Here is a 16,606-nt window from a genome sequence, read left to right on the forward strand (position 1 = left end):
TGCATGCCATCTGGTCTGATTTTGTAAAAATAGGTCCAACCTTATTTTGGGGTCCACTATTGGCATTCGCCACATAGGCCCTAAAATAGGGCAACACATCCTCATTTGCCTATAAATAGGGCATTAGAAATTGAGTTGGGGGAGGATTTTTTGAAAACTTAAGGAAACTCTACCATTTTTAGAACTCAATCAAAAATCAAAGCGAAACTTGTGTTTTTCTTTGGTTTAGGTTGTGATTCAACCATTTCTAATCATAAAAACCATAAGGATTCATTGAAAAGTCCAAAAACAGGTTGACCTAATCTCAAACTCGGATTCTTGGATAAAAAACTCAACTTTTGGGTTCTTTATCCATTCTTACATAAACTTTGGGAAATCTTCAAAAAGGTAGTTCCTAAGGGCCTTTAACCCTTTTCTCCACCTCTTTTTTCATTTTATTTTGGTGTTAAATCACCATTCTTGTGCCTGGTTGTGAGGGGAACTCGGGATCAACCAAAAGAGGGAGTCTATGTTAAAGTGGCGCACTGAGAACCACAGTGGTGTAAGCCACTAGTGTGGCATGCACCACAAGCTTGTGGCTCGAGCCACTTCCCCACAGACTCACCCCTTTAAGCTCTGTTTTAATCTGTGACCTTCTTGATCAGGGAAAAGCTTGGCCCCATTACATGTGGTGCACGCCACTTTGCCTGTGGCGTCAGTGGCAAAGCTCCAGACTTTAAGCTCAAATAAATAATAATAATAAAACTGACCCGATTTGGATATCTAGTGGCAAAGCTCTAGACTTTATTGGTCTGGGATGCGTTTTTGCCACGGATGGATTTAATTAACACTAATAAACAAGGTTTTAGTAGAGATGGATGCATTTGTTCATCATTCATGATGAGCATCAAGATCTTGAACTCTAATCTTGTTTTAATCTTTAAATTTGTTGCTTCAATTTAATGTCATTTACTTTTACGCACTTTTAATATTCTGTCCTTTAAATTTATGCCCTTTTATTCATTGTATTATGATTATTGTTGCACTAACCCATTATACATTAACCTTGGAATATAAACATGCATCATTTTAATCATTAGTTGAATGAATGAATGTTTTATGATTCTGTGTATGGGATTGTGTTTCTGTGAATGTCATGTTGTATTATGTTTTATGGATGATTCTTTATTGCTTTGGTTTTATTTTGTCTTGATTAAATGTAAAGGGTCCTAAATGGATTCCTAATAATTGCTATTAATTGGGATCTGGGAAATTTTGAGAGGGTCAAAGTAGACTATATTCTAGGAGATTGTGTCACGACCCGACTCCGTGGGCTGGACCGGCACTAGGGCCCAGGTAAGCATAAGGCCCCCGAGGCCCGTAGTAAGCCTAATTACTCAACTTATACATTCCATACCATTTATAAAAAGTAACGCATACGACAAGGCCAAATTTAAATGCACAACCCTATAACTGCGGAGTTCAATAATATTCTGATAATAGAATAATTTATACATCCAAAATTAAATAACAGAAATATAAAGTTTACATTTATAACTCTGCGGAGAAGATTGCAGAGCTTCCGTTGGATCAGCAACTTCCTACTACCTGAGAAGTTTGGAGAGAAGGGGGTGAGTTTTGCAACTCAGTGAATAATAACAAATAATACACATCACATAGAGTCACACGAAATGAGCCCTAATATACTGAATGATCACACAACAATCAATCATATGGCATAACATCAGCACCCACAAACAATATCACCTTCAAATAATCACATCACGTGGAAATTAGTCAGTGGAGTCACCGAACCCCCGATGAGCCATCCTCCCATATGGCTCATCCTCTCACATGTGCACTAGGGAGGCGATCCCCCATACTGGCCGACTGGTCTAATCCTCACTTGACTAGCCCTCTCATTGTTTTTCTATCCTCTCTTTTCTTTTTCATACCAACAGGAGGCAACCCGGTGGTCTCCATCCAATCTAGATCATCAAGCGCTCACAACAGGAGGCCACCCTGCGGGCTGCGATCAAATCTAGACTGTCCGGTGCGCAATGACGAGAAGCCAACCCATGGTTAACGGTAACGGTAACAGTAGGTGCACACGGGGGCGGCGATCTCCCATTCACTCGGCTAATAGAAACAGAATCAGGATCCATATAACAGAATCAGAATATAACAGAAATCAGAATCAGAATCCGTATAACAGAAACAGTCTCACAAACCCATGGTGACCCACTTCATCCCAATTCCACACAAACAAATCACAATATATGCACATCACAATTATTCAACCAATTCTTTCAACGTACTACACCAAATACATCCAAATATACAATTATGCAACATAAAATAAATATGAGCTTTAATATAAATATAAATATATATATATATATATATATATATATATATATTTATATTTATATATATATATAAGGTTTGTAAAAAAAAAATGCTATGCAAATGCATGTTGATATGCATTATTTATTATTACTCACAGTGATGGAGAGCGAAGTTCTAGCTTTGATTCTGTCCTGGAGGAGCACTAGATGGACCCGGGCGATCCCAAAATATAATCTTTTGTTAAATTTTCGCTCCGGATCAAAGGGCAGTAACTGCCAGTGGCCAGATCCAAATGGCAGTGCCGGAGAGAGGCGGAGACAGTGGCGATCGGCGGCGGTGGCACACAATTTGGCGGAGGAGTGGTTGGCAGCGAGGCTTGAAGCTGGTGCTGCTGTTGTAGGCGAGACAGGCCTGGCAGAGGGCTGACTGTGGTGCGCGGAGGAGCTGCGGGACGTGCTGGCGCGCGATGGAGGCGGTGCTGACTGCAACTGGCGCGCGGTGGTGATCGACTGACGTTACTGGAGCTGCTGGCAGTGACGCAGACACAGTTGCAGGGAAGAAGAAAGGGAAAGAAAGAAAAAGGAAAGAAAGAAGAAGAAGAAGAAGAAGAGAGGAGAGGAGGTGGCGCAGAAAAATGGCAAGGGGAGGGTGAAGTTTGCGCTGAGTATAGAGGGGAGAGGCTTCTAGAAGTGGTTTGGGCTGATTCGGTTCGATTCTGGTTTGATTCAGCCCAAATCTTGGTTTTCTTTTGATTTACCGATTTTCAATTGGTTTTCGATTCGGTTTATCACTGTACAAATTATTAATTTGCATTTAAATAATTAAATACATTTCCAAGCTGTCCGTTTATTAAATTTAAATGGAAAATCTTTGAAAATAAAAATTCGGGTTATTTCAGTCTCCCCCCCTTAAAAAAAATTCATCCTCGAATTTTGAAAATAAAAAGAAACTAGGATGCAACAGTTGTTTACGACAATGGTGGTTATGCTTCTCACATAATGATGCAACTGTTAAAAGTTATCACCATAGTTAATTTAAACTTGAGTTGTACTATATCTACAAGTCAAATCGGGTAAAACATTCATAACCCAAGGCACAGATTCGACTCTAGTATTCACTGTTAAGCGTAAGAATTTAAGTTCCTCATAACCTCTGCTCAAGTAAGGGTTATTACTCTCATTAGCTATATATCATGTGACCTATATTGATGTATCGCCTCATTTATCTCTCACTAGCTATTATAGGCAACGAACATTTCTCAATAAGATGCTCATACACAAACCAAGCATTAAATCTTCTGATACTCGCATCCACATATTCAAATTTACTACTATTCCAATTTTGGATCCTTATTATTATTATTATCAAGTTCTACCATTAAGTACCATTCGATCCTTTCCAATTAAAGAGAACAAATTCATGGAACTACCACAAGCTTATTTCAATAGAATCATGACATTTCTCTAACTAATTGCTATCAACTGATAGGAGATCCTGACTTCTATCCTAATCTCATCACATATTTATCAACTTAACCATTTTCCAACGAAGATAGATATACAATCTCTTTTCAAATCCTACTAATGAGAATTCATACTATACCATTTCTTAACTAATTATGACAAGAACTTATGCAATTAGTCAAGTTAGTTGTTGCCATGTCAAATATTCTTAATGTATTTTCTAAAATATGCACACACCATTCTATTACACTCAACTCCATAAATAATTCTAGCCTACATTTTTTTTTTTAATCTTACTCAAGATGTAAAACTCTCCAAACCGTAGTTTATATTCAATTTATCTATTTCTTCTGTCTTTAACCAATCTTTTAGACCGAAATTTACGTATCTAGAAATCAAGAATCCTAAACAAGTAGTTCCTTTTGCTCTAGCTAAGTACGTGATTAAGAATGTTAAACCATAATTTAACTCCTGAGTAGATTATGTCCATTATTTTATGTTTATTCTTAATCCCATGAATGCCTATGAAGATTCAGATAATAATATATCATTGAGTTATTCCTTTTCTCCAAGTCTATCACCTCCAAAATTTGTAAAATTTATACCTAATACGATCTAGGAATATCCTCAACCTTAATTATGTTCTCTCTACATGCCTTACTCCAAACAAGGTTAATGCCTCATTGAATCCTTAAACATCAGAGTTACAATGTACTAGTCCTCGAATTGACCTAACTAACCAAGTATTCCTTTAAACCACAAGTTATATCGCAAACTGCCATTTATAACACAATTTTATTCATTCAATCATAATTTCCACCAATTGCTAAGAAATTCAGAATAGCTTTACATTGACTCCAAATCGTATATTAATGACTCTCATCCTAATTGATATCTCAATCATTCCATGAGCAAATTTTAAATTAATAAATTACCAGATTAACACACTTAAGTTGGTCTTCAAGTATAGTTAAGATGTAATCTTAGACCATCTTGTTAACACATTCGATAATCTTATAATTCATGTTTTCAGTTTTTGAATACTTGTGTGTATTCTTCTCCCTAAAATTATCCCAAATTCACTTGTTTATTCTTACACAAATCTCAATATTCCAAATGAACAGTAAATTAAAACCCAGTTAGTTCATTGATATATAAAATACTCCAGCTACCCTTCTGTTCCCTAGAGGCGTAATTATATCTCCCTTTCTCCATCCAATAAACTAAGTAACTTACAAAAATGCACTAAGTAATAGGAATTTCTTCTTCTAACTTCTTTGCATCAAGAAATTACATTTATTCACATTCATCGCCATCTCAAGCTGAATCTCATGATTCTTCATCAACTCTTATTCCCAGTTATTAGTATTAATAACACTTATCACTTGTACATAATACATTTATAAGCTCAATATATGGATTCAATTAATATAACTCATAAAACTATTTTCTAACTACATATTCTAAACTAATTATTCTAAAGCATCTTTTAATTTTCTAAATTTTCATAAATCTTAAATTTATTTACCGCATCAAATTACTATTCATGATCATTTAAATTCTTAATATCCACCTTATCTCTATTCTCCATGAGATATAACAAGAAACTTTTCAATTATACAAATATTATTCTCCTCTATTCTTTATATTCAAATTATGTTCAAATTATATTGAACCTATAATTTTCCTAATATAATTATCACCCCAATATAATAGCGTTTCAATCCCAAAACCACTAATTGCCTTTGTTATCTTTTACTTTTATTTTATTATACTTGGTCCATAGACTTAGTCTGACTTATTAAACATCCTACATGTACTAGGATCTTAATTATATCCTGTCTAATACACTCACTACATACTAAACTTTCACCGTATTAATTCCTAGATTATACTAACTATCCTTTAATTATATATACCACCCTCGTAATTCTATAAACGATTCAACCTCATTGCCCCACTTATCATTTTTCTACCAGACATTCCTTTATATTCCTGAATGTCCTTAAGATTAGGTCCATAACTCTTTCATTACTTGTAAATACTCCTATTAACTATTAGTCAATCTTTTTATCAATTCTTGATCAATTTGTCTTAAAATTTATTCTCGTATAAGCATAGTGAGATCAACGCGAACCACAATTTTTCCTACACTCGTGAAATCCCAAAATATAAAAATCTTTATCTTAGATCCTCTAATGTATCATTATTCCTATTTGCATCAAATCTTCTAACAGTTATCCTTAATTTGTCAAACCTCTAAATACTAGCTATCTTCATTTAAATCACATTAAGTCATACTCCTCACCTTTATGTATTTGATTCTTTTCTTAATATTCATTCAGTAACAGGACTAGATCCATTCTTACTTATCTGATTCATTGGTATAACATCAATTCAATAATTGGACAATTATCTCTCCATATCCGATGTCATTCATCAATACACTTAATCATCATAGCCCACTATTTACATAACATAAGTACCCTAATTTCCTTATAGAGTCGTTCCTCAGATTATAGAATCTTCCGTTAAACAAAAATCATTGTTTGTCGCTTACATACCATCGAGTGTACAACTATTTTAAACATCAAAAGACTGAATACCATTAGATTTAATTCTTATTTATACCATATTAAACCATAAAATTCCACAATCCACACAATATCCATCACTAGGTACATAAAGAGCAAAGTAATTTATCTCTTACTAAGAATCACAATTTACTTTTCTTATAACCACAATAATTTATATTATTCCCTATATTCGTACACTTGAAAAGAAATAGCTGATGAATACTACAATACACTTTACTCTACTAAGCAGTGATTACTCATAAATAAAACTCACTTCATAAAATAATTCTACCAACAGTATTACTTATGGAAAATACTCATCGTCAATTAATATTCCAAGTCAGACCAAATCATTTATTTATGAAACCTTGTATGTATCATTTATGTAAATGTACTACTCAAGATATATATATCTCATGCAAAAAGTGCTTATCTCCATAGTTATAATAAATTCCACCAACCAACATCACGTAAACTTCATCAAATAGATATGCTAAAATCAATACTCTAATTAAATAAATCCTAATGTCCTTGAATTAGAACCATCTAGTTTTCTTATCAATTCACACTATCAACTCATTCTCAACATACCCCTTCTATAGGCACACATATACATACAATCATGCATTCTTATAGATGTATTCCACATTCAACACGTATTAAATAAAAATAGCACACTTTCATCATCTAACTTCAACTTATTAAACCTATATAACTTATCTTCTTACATACTTAAATTATATATGGATATTATTTATTCCATATAAGGATTTTTGTTTAAACCATCCCGTTAGCATCAGTAACTAAATCACATCTCTAAAGAACAAGGATACAAATTTTACTCATTAAACAACTTGACTCTAACCTGATTGCGAACAACGCTGAAGAGGAAAGCAAGGAAGACTATGTCAAGACATGACAGGAATTACTCCGCAGTTACATCTAGACTTATGAACTTTTGCTCTAATACCACCTTTGTCACGACCCGACTCCGTGGGCCGGACCGGCACTAGGGCCCAGGTAAGCATAAGGCCCCCGAGGCCCGTAGTAAGCCTAATTACTCAACTTATACATTCCATACCATTTATAAAAAGTAACGCATACGACAAGGCCCAATTTAAATGCACAACCCTATAACTGCGGAGTTCAATAATATTCTGATAATAGAATAATTTATACATCCAAAATTAAATAACAGAAATATAAAGTTTACATTTATAACTCTGCGGAGAAGATTGCAGAGCTTCCGTTGGATCAGCAACTTCCTACTACCTGAGAAGTTTGGAGAGAAGGGGGTGAGTTTTGCAACTCAGTGAATAATAATAAATAATACACACCACATACAATCACACGAAATGCGCCCTAATATACTGAATGATCACACAACAATCAATCATATGACATAACATCAGCACCCACAAACAATATCACCTTCAAATAATCACATCACGTGGAAATTAGTCAGTGGAGTTACTGAACCCCCGATGAGCCGTCCTCCCACATGGCTCATCCTCTCACATGTGCACCAGGGAGCCGATCCCCCATACTGGCCGACCGGTCTAATCCTCACTTGACCAGCCCTCTCATTATTTTTCTATCCTCTCTTTTCTTTTTCATACCAACAGGAGGCAACCCGGTGGTCTCCATCCAATCTAGATCATCAAGCGCTCACAACAGAAGGCCACCCTGCGGGCTGCGATCAAATCTAGACTGTTCGGTGCGCAACGACGAGAAGCCAACCCGTGGTTAATGGTAACAGTAACGGTAGGTGCACACGGGGGTGCCGATCTCCCATTCACCCGGCTAACAGAAATAGAATTAGGATCCATATAACAGAATCAGAATATAACAGAAATCAGAATCAGGATCCGTATAACAGAAACAGTCTCACAAACCCATGGTGACCCACTTCATCCTAATTCCACACAAACAAATCACAATATATGCACAGCACAATTATTCAAACAATTCTTTCAAAGTACTACACCAAATACATCCAAATATACAATTATGCAACATAAAATAAATATGAGCTTTAATATAATATATATATATATATATATATATATATATATATATATATATATATATATATATATATATATAAGGTTTGTAAAAAAAAATTCTATGCAAATCCATGTTGATATGCATTATTTATTATTACTCACAGTGATGGAGAGCGAAGTTCTAGCTTTGATTCTGTCCTGGAGGAGCACTAGATGGACCCGGGTGATCCCAAAATATAATCTTTTGTCAAATTTTCGCTCCGGATCAAAGGGCAGTAACTGCCAGTGGCCAGATCCAACTGGCAGTGGCGGAGAGAGGCGGAGACAGTGGCGATCGGCGGCGGTGGCACATGATTTGGCGGAGGAGCAACTGGCAGCGAGGCTTGAAGCTGGTGCTGCTGTTGTAGGCGAGACAGGCCTGGCAGAGGGCTGACTATGGTGTGCGGAGGAGCTGCGGGACGTGCTGGCGCGCGATGGAGGCGTGTTGACGCGTGGATTTATGCCTCCACCTGACCCAATGATGATATGAGGACAAAGGATGAGGTTTCACAATAAACCAGAAGTGCCTAAATCAAAAATTGAATCAAACCGCCCAAAGGAGTCTGACCCGTGTTAGGGCTGCGTCACGCAGCTAATACCTGCATGACGGCACTCTTAGTTGCGTCACGCAACTCCAACAGGGCTGACACCTCTGGCGCGCGCCCGTGCAACGGCCTGCACTGTTTGTATGGATACGCGGCAACTGTACGAAAAAGTAAGTCGCGTCACTTAGGTTTACGGGTGCGTCACACAGCTTCTACCCGCGTGACGCGACTGCTCTGCAGCCCTAGCCATATAAATACAACATTTTGTGCTAAAAACAGGACCTTTTTTTTTTTTTTTTTTTGAACCCTTCTCATTTTCTCTCAAAAAGACTAAGGCATTTTTAGACTAAAAGAAAAATGATTGCGGCTAGGGTTTTCCTCAAAGACTCCAGTGAGTAACCTTGAGGAAGATCAAGCCATTAAGCACATAGATTGAAAGCTTGAAAATATAAAAAGGGACATAAAAAGAGTAAGAAAAAAAAAGAAAAGAAAAGAAAGGTTTTATTGCTAAGACTGGGCATTGAACATTTCTGGGATCGTGAAGCTTCATCCCTAGATCAATCATATCGTATGCAATCCTCAAATCTGAGGGTTAGGTAATCATCTAAACCATTCTTTTACATTTTAGTTATTTATTTGTGAAAGTCTCATTTTCTTAGCATTTTAGTTAGTTTGGTTTTGATTAAACTACATTTTGCCCATCTCTGAGTGTTTCTGAGTTATATTAAACCTCTGTTGATAAAAAGAACACGTAAAAAGAGTAGTTTGAATGGTAGTTGCGGACCAGAGCAGCCGCGTCACGCAGCTCCTACCTGCATGACGCGACTGTTCATGTCCAAAAGTCTTTAATTCGGACTGGACCACCTGCGTGACGCAGCTATTCACATACCCAGGATACTTTTATATTTAATGTGATATTTTGGACCAATAATCAATAAAACTAGAAATTTCAATAAGTCATGAATAGTTCCGTCACGTGGCTAGGAGTTCCGTCACGCGACTGTTCTTCATAGAACAGCTGCGTGACGCAACTGTGCTTATATCCAGTAATATGATAAGAGTTGTGCCACGCGACTGTTCTTCATAGAACACTCGCGTGACGTGACTGTTCTAAAGTTCCAGAATGAATAAGGGTAGCTGCGTCACGCGACTGTTCCTTATGGAATACCTGCATCACGCAACTGTCCAAAAATTTCAGCATATTTTCCTTATTTCATCTTAATTCCATATTATTAAGCAGATTTTAATCTCAACTCAGAAAATGACCAGACATGGGCAAATTAAGATTTAATCAAATCAAATTGACTAATTATTAATGATTATGAGGTTTTAGGATTTATTTCTCTTTGTTTATTATTTATCATATTATCAAATTCGGTTTGTGGCCCGCCTTTAACCATAAGGCAAGAGCGGGTCTTTTATTTTATTGTAATATGTGTTATAGATGGATGGTGAGTGATATGCTTTATTTGTGATGAATGCAATGGATGAAATTAATTGGAACGGTTAATTAATTTTCCACATAGGAACTCGGTTCGATTTATTCGGGTGGGTTTAAATAAATTGGCTTTTCTAAAAGTAAAATCAATTAGAAATTGTAGGTTAAAAGAGGCCGGTTTTCCGGGCGTCGGCTTCCAACGGGCCGACATACCCAATTCCCTTACCTAGAATCGTACTTGGTAAGCCTGACCAGTTTTTCAAAATGAAAGGCCTCGAATAAAATGGGTTAAAATGGAGTCACTTTTACATAATAAAAACGGTCCCATTGCCGAAATAATGGGTGGCGACTAAAAATGATTTATAAGACCGATTTATCGGCACCGTATATCCAAAGGTTTTGTCACCACTTTTCAAAAACAAAAACCAAAAACAAAACAACGATTTTTTTCCTCCGGGGGGAAAACAGTTTGGCGACTTCACTGGGGATTTTGCACCCACTATCCCCGGTTGTTTTTAATAAACAATATAGTAGTTGCAATTAGGAATTGACTCTAAAAGCCTACTATTTCTAAATAAAAATTGGTTAGAAAAAGTCGATGGAAAATAATTAATCGTCCGTATGTGTTTAAATGCTTTCCTTTTATTTCTAGGGTTCTTGCATTCATTTGCATTTCTCTCTTCTCACCTCATTCTACCCGTATCACCCTTCGGTACTGGTGTTAAGTTTGACGGTGGATCTAGCCTAGACCATGCGATTTAGGTGCATCCATCCGAGAATTAATATTACTACCAACCGCAAGCCTAGTACCTTAAAGGTGCGTCAAAAGGAGTAGGCCCAACAAAGCCCGAATCCTGTTTGCGGAACCCAGACTTTGTTAAACCCAATAAGACTAAAGCCAATGCATATAGTTGAAAACCTTAGTTACTTCCCCTAAGGTGCACCCGATCCTATTTGCTGTTGTTATACCGCATTCATTTCCGAGAGATTATATCGTCAATCTCAAAACCCCCTGTTGGTTGTCGAGATTAGACCAATTCCTAGGAAACAGATGTTGGAATTTATACCAATGGAATCCGTGTGTGGGAGAAATAAGGTTGGAAGGCATGCATTTCCCAACTCCCGTTCCCCTGTCTGCTATAAACTGTACATATGTTGTGACATTCATGCATCATGTAACACTTTCTTTTTCAGCTATGCATTAATAAGAGTTGATGTTCGGTATGGACGTTTGATCTTGATTTTGAGACTGGATTTCAAATTCGTTACGAATAATATAATGCAATTACTTATAGTGAACCAATACCCGAAAGAAAAGGGAGTTATAAGGGGGCTGCAGTTCCTTTGTATTTCAACATTTCTCGCATTATCTGAAAATAAGTGAGAGATTATAAAATTTTGTAACAAAATAAAACAAAATCCTGCTTGGGGCCATATGTTCCAAGGCAAAAAGTAAGGATACAAAATATACACAAAAATAATAAAATCCCGCTCGGAAATTCTTTCATTCTGGGGCAAAAGTTAGGGATTCAAGAGAAAATAGTTGATCGTAAATCCAAAAGGAACGATTGACGACAGATAATGCTTGAAATGTTCAAATACAAAATAAGTTATTGATGCATTATTTATATCGAATTTTTGATCCTGTCGTTGAAATCGAGATCTTATTTCCATACCGGCTTTAGCACATTAGAAATGCATTTCTCATCCTATGTGCTCTCATTTTCACATGCATACATGTAGGACCCTCTGTAACTCAGAATTTTTTTGTCAGAATTGATCCTTCCCGGGAAACTACTTTAAGAGTTTGGAATCGGCACCCCGGTTAGCGTTTAATCAGAACATCCTCAATCCCCGAATTTGTTCCAGTTAGTTCCGTGAATCAGTCCAGTTCATCAGATTCAGAACCAGATTCAGATTCAGTAGAAATGGCGGATAACACAGAAAATGAGACCGAATTTCCTGAAGCTCAGATAAGAACCATTGCTCAAATTGTGGCTGCGGCTCTTGCTCAAGACAGGGCCCAAAATCAGAATACTCCCCCTTCGGGTAGCCAACCTGTGGCTGAAGAGAGACCGATACCAGAACCTGTGTCAAGTAATCAGGCTTCCGTGGGAAACACTGTCCCAGTCGAAAGTGATATGCTAAAGCAACTCGCCGATCTGAAAGAAAGGTTCGACAAGATGGCGGCAGTAAAGGAGAAAGACCCGGCCACCAATTTTCACATAACTGAGTATGTGTTGCACCCGACCAGTTCGGCCTCATTCAAGACCTTCAAACATTCTATATTTGAAGGAGATAATGATCCTCGCTCTCACTTGTCTGAATTTCTCCGAGTATCTCAAATGAACCGATACAACGAGGAAGATGTTTTGCGCGCATTTCCGCAAACCCTGCATAAAGACTATCGAAGGTGGTAAGATGGTCTAGATGAGGAGGTTCAGAAGAATTGGATCAAATTGCAGACAGCTTTTCTCAAACATTTCAAGACTGAAGAAAGTGATGAGTTCAGTCTGCGTGATCTAGAGAGTTTGAGACAAGCGATGGATGAAAGCTTTTCTGATTACTACAGAAGGTGGAGAACTAAGCTGTATAGAGTTCAGACAAGGCCAAAGGACAAAGAGCTGATCAGAATCTTTAGCAGGAGCTTATTGCCCTTCTTCAAGGAAAGGATGTTGACTCAGCCTCTCACTGATTTTTCTTTAGTTCAAAGCGTCGGGTTAAACATCGAGGAATTGTACAAAGAAGAAAAGAAGAAGAACAGAGGGTTTGGTAACTACCGGACTTCTTATGGTGACAGAGGTGCCGGAAGCAGTAATCAGAATCAGTCAGGAGCCAGTAATGCCGTGATAGGTGCAGTTAATGAGAGAACTAGGAGAGAGTTCACTAACTTAGGAAGGCCTCTAAGCACAGTACTAAGATCTTGCATCAAGAACGGGGTGTTGTCGAAACTGCCAGCCGATCCGACTAAACCCGTGCGAGGGAGGTATATGGACCGAAATTGTGATTACCATCAGTGCAAAGGGCATTCAACTGATGAGTGTTTCAAACTTAGGCACGATATTCAAGACCTGATCGACAGTGGGAAAATTACTAAGCCTTCGGAAAAGAGCAAGCTAAGCACCAAGAACAATCCACTTCCTCAATATCAGTACAACTATCCATCCCGTAAGTCTCAGTCGGGTGGATCAGTCAATGCAATCGGGAGTGGATTACCAGAAGAGATAGTATTAGCCGAAGCAGAATGGGAAGAGCAGGTGTGCGCCATGTTGAACATATGGGATGACTGTAGTAGTGATGAGGAAGAGAAGGTGCCAGTGAAGATTGAAATCGAGAAGAGTATCACTATAAAGGTAGGCGACGTGCCGGAAGATGAGGATGAGAAACTCCAACTTGCCATTCAAAAGAGCTTAACTGATCAAGAGGAACAATGGTACTACAGCAGTGAGGAAGAAGTGAATGAAGTAGGTGTTCAGAGCTTGACCCGCAGCGGGCGAGTATATAATCCCGAGAGTAGTATGCACACTAAGGGAAAAGAGAGTGCTGTTGACGGGACGAAGAAGAGAATGACAGAGAAGGGCGGAGAAGAGCCGAGTGAAAAGAAGAAAGAGGAAGAGATGGCTAAAGGACAGAAGAAGACTGCTGAGGTAGGAGAAAGTAGTCAGAACAAGACACTTAATGGGGTAACTGCCAGTTCGGTGTTGAGTCAATTACAAAGAACCAGGGCAGACATTTCAATATGGGATTTGCTGATAGCATCCAAGGAGCACAGAGAAGCTTTACTTGAAGCTATGACTTTCGTCAGAGTGCCGGCTCGAATTCAAAGTGTTGATATGATCAATGTGCTACAACGGAGAATAGGCGAGGTCACTTTCTTTGACTCAGACCTCCCACCAGAAGGAAGGAAACACTGTAAGCCACTGTATATTCAAATTGCCGTCAATGGACGAGATACTAGGAATGTGATGGTGGATAATGGGTCCGCACTGTGTGTATGTCCGTTGAAAATGCTGTCCAAGTTTAAAATTGAAGAGTCAGAGCTTGAGTCATCAAACATGGTGGTCAAGGCTTATGATAACACTATGCGGAATGCAAAAGGGACCTTCAAAGCAAAGATATCCACAGGGGCAGTGGAAAGTTGGGTAGACGTGGTTGTGCTTGACATCCTAGCCAACTATGCTCTTTTGTTAGGAAGGCCGTGGCTCCATCCCCTAGGTGCGGTTCCATCCACTCTGCACAGGAAAGTAAAAATCCCGTGGGGTACAGACGTGGTAACCATTAACGCACAGGAGGATCTGAATGTGGCTGCAGTGGAAGGTCTAAAACTGGCAGTGCCATTATCAGGCTTCCAAGTGGCAATGATTGATGCATCCACCGCCAAGAACAAGAGTGCAGTAAACAGCATGAGTCCTTTTTCTAGAAAAATGATGAAGAAGATGAATTGGCAGTACGGCAAAGGTTTGGGCCGGGAGTTGCAAGGAAGGTTTGAACCTCTTTCATCAGCATCTGGGCAGCAAGATAAGCGCGGACTAGGATATTCTGAAAATAGAAAGAAAGAAAGATATGAGATCCGATCTCCGGTCAGAGGGTCAAGCTTGAATCAGATTTTCTTTGTTCCACAAGCTGAAGGGGAATTTCAGAGCAGAGGAAAGACCTACCCCGGCTTGGAGATATTTATGACCAATTATGAGGAGAAGCTGGTCAAGTCGCCCGAGCCTTCTTTGGAACAGCTGGTGGATGGGACCGAATTCATGGTATGCATGACAGAAGCGAGTGCTGAATCTGGTTGGTTGAAGAAGATATCTGAGTTTGAAGACTTTTTGGGGATTGGGGATGAAGCTTCCAAGTCAGTGCAAGAGCAGAAGGCCAAGGCACGGATCCTCCAGTCTGTTCTAGCTGCTGAAGATGCCGAAGAGGCAGAGAGGAAGGCAAAAAAGACGATAGAGCAGGGAAAGGCCAAAAAAGAAGCTACCCCGGCGGAAGAAGAAGGAGTTGCAGACGCCGACGAAGTGATCCAGACAATTAAAGATACTTGTAATGAATGTATTGAACAGGCAGTTAATCCTGTGTTTTGTTTTTCTGATGCTTGTTTTGAGAACAATATGGATGGTTTTCCTCTTTTATTTCAATCAATGGAAGTGAACTTTGACTATTTGTTTTCTTGCTTTCCTGATTGTCACGTTCATGGCATTGATTATACCACTCGCATAATTGACATAAACGCATTGCATAATTTTGCATTTAATTTAAGCACCACCTAAGATCCTAAAATAATTGAAATCGGATCAGACTTCAAACCTGAGCTCAGACAGGATCTTCAAGAATGTATCAAAAGAAACTCAGAGGTATTTGCCTGGAGCTACGCGGACATGCCAGGGATTGATAGATCAATAGCAGAGCACTTCATTCCTACTGATTCGAGAATTAAGCCAGTGAAGCAGAAAAGGAGAAGGGTCAGACCAGAGTGGCAGGACAAGATCAAAGCTGAAGTCCAGAAGCAGCTGGATGCAGGATTCTTAGAAGTAGTAAACTATCCGGAATGGTTGGCGAATATAGTCCCAGTGCTGAAGAAAGATGGCAGGATAAGGGTTTGTGTCGATTACAGGGACCTGAACAAAGCCTCGCCCAAGGATGACTTTCCACTTCCACACATAGATGTTTTGATAGACAGTGCTGCCGGAATGGGGTGTTATTCTATCATGGATTCTCAGGGTATAATCAGATATTGATGTCTTTAGTGGATAAGCATAAGACCGCTTTCACCACAGACTTCGGGACATTTTGCTACAGAGTGATGCCGTTTGGACTAAAGAATGCCGGGGCAACATATCAGAGGATGGCTACTACGTTATTTCATGATATGATCCATAAGGTATTGGAAGTGTATGTAGATGATATGGTGATCATGACAAAAACACAAGAAGAACATGCAGAGATGCTAGAGAAGTTCTTCGCACGGGTCAAACAGTATAACTTGAGACTCAACCCCAAGAAGTGTGTATTTGGAGTGACGAAGGGAAAATTGTTAGGTTTTATGGTAGGACCTAACGGGATTGAGGTTGACCCAGACAAAATAAAAGCCATTCAGGATATGGAACCGCCGAGAACAGAACGGCAGGTGAGAAGCTTCCTGGGTAAGATTCAGTACATCAGCAGGTTCATTTCAAGGTTATCCATCACCTGTGCTCCAATTTTCAAATTACTGAAAAAG

At 38.6% G+C, this 16,606-nt stretch overlaps 2 long non-coding RNA genes across 2 annotated transcripts; both read right to left on the reverse strand.

Annotated features, from left to right (window-relative positions):
- Window positions 1-1,431: 1,431 nt before the first annotated feature.
- LOC149493623 (uncharacterized) lies at window positions 1,432-2,575 on the reverse strand. The gene is made up of 2 exons (XR_016322730.1): window positions 2,484-2,575; window positions 1,432-1,587 (listed from the first exon to the last, which is right to left on the reverse strand). It is a non-coding gene; the product is annotated as an uncharacterized LOC149493623 (long non-coding RNA).
- Window positions 2,576-7,415: 4,840 nt separating this feature from the next.
- On the reverse strand, window positions 7,416-8,627 carry LOC149493624 (uncharacterized). The gene is made up of 2 exons (XR_016322715.1): window positions 8,536-8,627; window positions 7,416-7,639 (listed from the first exon to the last, which is right to left on the reverse strand). It is a non-coding gene; the product is annotated as an uncharacterized LOC149493624 (long non-coding RNA).
- Between the last annotated feature and the right edge of the window lie 7,979 nt (window positions 8,628-16,606).

Source organism: Jatropha curcas, chromosome 9 (genome assembly GCF_041381405.1).
Source record: "Jatropha curcas cultivar XTBG-Jc1 chromosome 9, XTBG_Jcur_1.0, whole genome shotgun sequence".
Taxonomy (NCBI): domain Eukaryota; kingdom Viridiplantae; phylum Streptophyta; class Magnoliopsida; order Malpighiales; family Euphorbiaceae; genus Jatropha; species Jatropha curcas.